At 43.9% G+C, this 6,526-nt stretch overlaps 2 pseudogenes across 1 annotated transcript; one reads left to right on the top strand and one right to left on the bottom strand.

Moving 5' to 3' along the window:
• LOC108583512 lies at positions 1-1,438 on the bottom strand (annotated as a pseudogene).
• A 2,768-nt stretch (positions 1,439-4,206) lies between these two features.
• Positions 4,207-6,232, top strand: LOC101005847 (annotated as a pseudogene). Its single transcript, XR_002519205.2, has one exon. The product of XR_002519205.2 is annotated as a phosphoglycerate mutase 1-like (transcript).
• Positions 6,233-6,526: the final 294 nt, after the last annotated feature.

Genomic DNA, 6,526 nt, shown 5'->3' with positions numbered 1-6,526 from the left:
CTGGGATTACAGGTGTGAGCCACTGTACCTGGCCTAAAATACTTTTGATAAATAAGAGTAAATTAAAATATTTTCCAAAGTGAAGTTTTTGAGAGATTTTATTACCAATAGAATCTTCTTTAGGGTACACTTCAAGAAGAAAGAAACATTTTCTGGTATTAAATTAAAATGAAAAAGAGTAAGAGACTTAATATGGGGATATCAACTATCGTAGACACTGAACTAAAGAAACTAAAAATTCCTTGGTAGAATAGGTTTCAAAAGTATTTAGAGATAATAAAAGTATAATTCTTTATATTTCAATTAAATCAAATTTAAACATTTCAGTGGTACTTGAACAGTTTGACTGATGGCCGAAGACTCTTTTCTCAGAAAACATTTTTCATCGCTGACTTATTAAAAATTGATGGTATTTCTATTGCAATTTTGCATAATATTGATTATTGTTTTATCGGAACTGATTTGCACCAAAGGACTAACAGTAGCATAGGCATTCAGCACAGCTCCCTGCACGCTCAGGACAACGTATGGGTCATACGTCCATAGTAGGGTTAAAAAGATTGAGAAGACAAAGTCCACCCAGTGCATGATCACAAAGAAACTCACCAGCAGCAGCATGGTCTGGGTGGCCCTTTTCTCTGGGGAGGGTCTTGGAGAGGTGGGTGCTGTGGAGGTGCTGGGATTGCCTCCAATGCCTGGACAGGAGAATCACCATGTATGCACTCGAGAGCAGCATAAGTACTACACAGGACATCCTTGGACAATGTCACAGTGAAAAACACTCCCCTGATTATGGAGTTCATGGGGGAAAGTGAGCAGTATTTACTGACATTCAGTAGCTTGATACGGGTCATGTTGGAAGAATGCACAGAGAAAAATATTAGCCAACTACTGAAGGACAAATTGAAGAACACCCCAAAAAAGAAAACATGCATAATGTAATTTGTGGATTTATGTTTAAACCTTGCCATCCAGGAGGTGCTGGGGCTGAGGCTGAAGGCCTGGAGCATGCTCAGAAGGCAGATGGTGCAGATGGAGAGGCCCCTCATTGCCCTGTTTGTGTAAAAAGGTGCCTTACACTTAAAGTCATTGCCAAAATGCAGTGATTCAAACATGTCTAGAGGCAAAAAATCAAGCGAGGAGCATCTGAATGTGAATGAGGGCCAGGTGACACATGAGTAAGTCACGGGGTTTAGGCCTGCAATTCAGAAGAGCGTAAGGGATGTGGAAAAAAAAGGAGAAAGGTGTTGGCTGAGAATCCAACGCCAGCTTGAAAAACAAAGGCGTTTTTAACGATAACATAAGTAGAAAGCATTTTCATCTTAATGGCATAGAGGAAACATACTTTCTATATCTGGAATAAAAGAAACAATAGGCCGGGCGCGGTGGCTCAAGCCTGTAATCCCAGCACTTTGGGAGGCCGAGATCGGCGGATCACGAGGTCAGGAGATCGAGACCATCCTGGCGAACACCGTGAAACCCCATCTCTACTAAAAAATACAAAAAACTAGCCGGGCGAGGTGGCGGGCGCCTGTAGTCCCAGCTACTCGGGAGGCTGAGGCAGGAGAATGGCGTGAACCCGGGAGGCGGAGCTTGCAGTGAGCTGAGATCCGGCCACTGCACTCCAGCCCGGGCGACAGAGCGAGACTCTGTCTCAAAAAAAAAAAAAAAAAAAAAAAAAAAAAAAGAAACAATAGATCCCATTTTATCAATGTTTGTTGTTCAGTGTTCAAAATTGTTACCATCATCATCTTTTTCCCCACTTATTCATTGTTAAGCCTGCATATGAGTTCTTGGGAATCCAGTTTCTGCATTCTTTTCCACACCAAATCATTTATCTTTGTAAAACAATAAGACTTCTACAATCATACAGTGCACAGTGCCTGTACTCCCACTAGACCTGAGCCTCACTTTTTAGAAATCATATCCTTATTGTTCTACATTCTCTCCTATCACATTTAGCACCCAGAACAGTGATGGACAAACAAAATGACTCAGAAAAAGGGCCAGGCACAGTGGCTCATGCTTGTAATCCCAGTACTTTTGGAGACTGAGGTGGGAAGATTGCTTGAGGCCAGAAGTTCAAGATCAGCCTGGCAACATAGTGAGGTGCCATCTCTACAAAAAAATTAAAAAGTTAGTGAGACGTTGTGGCATGCACCTGTAGTTCAAGCTACCCAGGAGGCTGAGGTGGGAAGATTGCTTGAGCCCAGGAGGTCAAGGCTGCAGTGAGCCATGATTGCACTACTGCATTCCAACCTGGGCAATGGAATGAGACCCTATCTCATAACAAATACAAAAACAAATAAAATTACTCAAAGGTATTTATGCATTTAAATTAAATGAAAATTTATTCTAATATGAAAAGAATCACTAAAGCAAGCAATTGAAAAGCTATTCAGCTGAGTCATTCTCACATCTCATCACTTTGATACATTCTGTTCTCCATCACTCTTCCACATTTCTGGACCCTTGTGATTATACTGGACCCATGGTGATAATTTGTGAAAATTTCACCATGTTTCAACAGCAGACTAGCAATCTTGATCACATCTGCAATCTTATCTTTTCTTTGCCATAGAATTTAACGTATTCCCAGTATCTGGGGAATTAGTATGTGAACATCTTTGGAAGGTTTTATCTTGCTTTTCTGAACCTTTCTTAATGTATCACTTAAAAATGGTCCCAGCTTGGCCAGGCATGGTGGCTCACACCTGTAATCCCAGCACTTTGGGAGGCTGAGGCGGGCGGATCATGAGGTCAGGAGATCGAGACCATCCTGGCTAACACGGTGAAATCCCGTCTCTACTAAAAATACAAAAAGTTAGCCGGGCTAAAAAAACACAGCTAATTTTTGTATTTTGGGTAGAGATGGGGTTTCACCATGTTGGTCAGGCTGGTCTCAAACTCCTGACCTCGTGATTTGCCCACCTCGGCCTCCCAAAGTGTTGGGATTACAGGCGTGAGCCACTGCGCCCCGCCGAGATCTTACTTTGATGTAAAGTATCAAGCTATCCTGCTGTTGTGTTCCACCCCTCATTCTTCAGTCTCCTCTGCTGCTTCTATTCACAGCAGTGTTTGATTTCACACATTTATCAGTCAAGCACCCACTCATTAGCAGTAGCCACTTATTTTTGGCCCTTGTGATATCCATCAAACACAATTTTAATCATAACTAAACATAACATTAACTTAATCATAATTATGACTACACATATATGATCCTCTTCCTTAACAAATAATACCTATTAAATTGTTAGATGATAACATCATGACATTTCTTCTTATAAATCTATGAATCTTAGCATAGGGCAGCAGCTCAGCCTGTTTAGGTCCAGCATAATGTGCTACCTTTCCTATTCTGATGAAATTTCTCCATTTGACCTCAGTCAGGGCCACCCAGCCCACAGACTTCTATTGTCCACAAATTTACTTTTTCCTGCTGTCTCTAACCCAGTCCAACATATCATTTGTTGCAATCAATATGACTTCGTTTCTCAATCCAGTTGCCTTTGTTGGAACTTGATTTGTTTGCCTTCTTGCAAGTCTTTCAACTCCATTTGAAACTTTTTTCTCACTCTCCAAAGAAAAAACGGTCAATCAAAAATTATATGCCTAAGAAAGCTATAGAACAACAATAAAGACAAAATATGCGTCTAAGGTCTACAAGCATCTGTAAGGAACTCAGATGAATTTGCAACAGAAAAACAAACAACTCCATTAAAAAGTGGTAAAGGATATGAACAGACATTTTTGAAATGAAGACATAAGGGCTGGGCGCCACCTCACGCCTGTAATCCCAGTACTTTGGGAAGCCAAGGCGGGCAGATCATGAGTTCAGGAGATCAAGACCTGCCTGGCTAACACGGTGAAACCCCGTCTCTACTAAAAGTACAAAAAATTAGCCAGGCTTGGTGGCATGCGCCTGTAGTCCCAGCTACTCAGGAAGCTGAGGCAGGAGAATCGCTTGAACCTGGGAGGCGGAGGTTGCAGTTAGCCAAGATCGCACCACTGAACTCCAGCCTGGGTGACAGAACGAGACTCTGTCTCAAAAAACAACAACAAAAAAAGACACACATGCGGCCAAGAAGCATATGATAAAAAGCTCAATATCACTGATCATTAGAGAAATGCGAATCAAAACCACAATGAGACGCCATCTCACACCATTCAGAATGGCTAGTTACTATTAAAAGGTTAAAAAAAAATAACTGATGCTGGTGAAGTAGTGGAGAAAAGGGAAACACTTATACACTGTTAGTGAAAGTGTAAATTAGTTCAATCATTGTGGAAAGCTGTATCGCAATTTCTTAAAGAGTTAAAAGCAGAACCACCATTTGACACAGCGATCCCATTACTGGGTATATACCCAGAGGAATATACATTATTCTGCCATAAAGACACATGCATGTGAATGTTCACTGCAGCACTACTCACAATGGTAAAGATGTGGAATCAACCTAAATGTTCATCAATGACATTGGATACTAAAAATGCGGTGCAGGCCGCATCCCCAGCCCACGGCCATGGCCGCCTACAAACTGGTGCTCATCCGGCACGGCGAGAGCGCATGGAACCAGGACAACCGCTTCAGCGGCTGGTACCACGCTGACCCAGCGGAGCCCAGCGGGCCCCGAGGAGGCGAAGCACGGAGGGCAGGCTCTGAAAGATGCTGGCTATGAGTTTGACATCTGCTTCACCTCAGTGCAGAAGAGAGCGATCCGGACCCTCTGGACAGTGCTAGATGCCATTGATCAGATGTGGCTGCCAGTGGTGAGGACCTGGCGCCTCAATGAGCGGCAATGTGGGGGTCTATCCGCTCTCAATAAAGCAGAAACTGCAGCAAAGCATGGTGAGGCCCAGGTGAAGATCTGGAGGCACTCCTATGATGTCCCACCACCTCCGATGGAGCCCGACCACCCTTTCTACAGCAACATCAGTAACGATCGCAGGTATGCAGACCTCACAGAAGATCAGCTACCCTCCTGTGAGAGTCTGAAGGACACTGTTGCCAGAGCTCTGACCTTCTGGAATAAAGAAATAGTTCCCCAGATCAAGGAGGGGAAATGTATACTGATTGCAGCCCATGGCAACAGCCTCCGGGGCATTGTCAAGCATCTGGAGGGTCTCTCTAAAGAGGCTATCATGGAGCTGAACCTGCTGACTGGTATTCCCAATGTCTATGAATTGGACAAGAACTTGAAGCCTATCAAGCCCATGCAGTTCCTGGGGGGTATAGAGACAGTGGGCAAAGCCATGGAAGCTGTGGCTGCCCAGGGCAAGGCCAAGAAGTGAAGGCCAGAGGGGAGGATACTGTCCCCAGGAGCACCCTTCCTGCCCATCTTGTCCCTCTGCCCGTCCCACCTGCACATGTCACACTGACCACGTCGGTAGACATCTTGAGTTGTAGCTGCAGATGGGGACCAGTGGCTCCCATTTTCATTTTAGCCTTTTTGTCTCCTGCACCCACTTCCTTCATACAATCTAGTCAGAATGGCACTTCTAGAGCATAGGTTCTCAGTCCAACCTCTGGAAAAGCTCCCCTTAGCCAACAGAGTTTAAAGGTAGTGACTTGGGTTTTTGCGAGTTCTTTGTTTACTAAGCACTTGTGGGGAGGAACCATGCTAAGCCATGACCAATGAGGAGAAGCAACAGAGCCCGTCTGTCCCCAGGAGCCAGTCCTCTGCTCTTCTGCAGTCAGGCCACTGCCTGGGGACTCTAGTCATTCCAGTGGAAGATGAATGTAACCTGCATGGTGATATGACAACTGTTTCCTCACTGACACCAGAGGAGCTGGCTCTAGAAGTTTGGGATCAATCCTGAATTTAGTTATGTGTTGCATTTACTTTTATTACAAAAAAATAGTGTATATAATTAATGCAAAACAATAACCCTTCTGGGGTTTCTTGTGGCGGTTGAAATAGTCCCACATGTGGTCATCAGAAAATAAGCCATTCCTCATACCAGTATGGGATCAGTTCCTTGACCTCTGAGGGGCAGGAGTGCTTCCTGCTGTGTGTGTGAGAATCCCTTCTTGCCTCGTTTCATGGCACTGAAACGCCCCTTGGTCCTGTCCAAGTGTGTCTTTCAATGATTTCTAAATCATGTTCTAGTTGCTTGGCCCTGCCACATGGGTCCAGTGTTCATCTGAGCATAACTGTACTAAATGCTTTTCCCAGATCACTATAATAAAGAAGTGATATGCAGTAAAAAAAAAAAAAAAAAAAAAAAAGTGGTACATGCCCACCATGGAATATTATTTAAGCATAATAGAATGAGATCACATCATTTGCAAAGACATGGATGAAGCTGGAGGACATTATCTTTAGCAAACTAACACAGGAACAGAAAACCCAATACCGCATGGTCTCACTTAAAAGTGGGAGGTAGGCCGGGCACTGTGACTCACCCCTGTAATCCCAGCACTTTGAGAGGCCAAGGCAGGAGGATCACCACCTGAGGCCAGGAGTTTGAGACCAGCCTGGCCAACATGGAGAAATCCCATTTCTACTAAAAATACAAAATT

This window comes from Papio anubis, chromosome 18, assembly GCF_008728515.1.
Source record: "Papio anubis isolate 15944 chromosome 18, Panubis1.0, whole genome shotgun sequence".
Classification (NCBI taxonomy): Eukaryota; Metazoa; Chordata; class Mammalia; order Primates; family Cercopithecidae; genus Papio; species Papio anubis.
The sequence above is the reverse complement of the archived record's forward strand: the minus strand, read 5'-3'. Positions and strand labels throughout refer to the sequence as shown.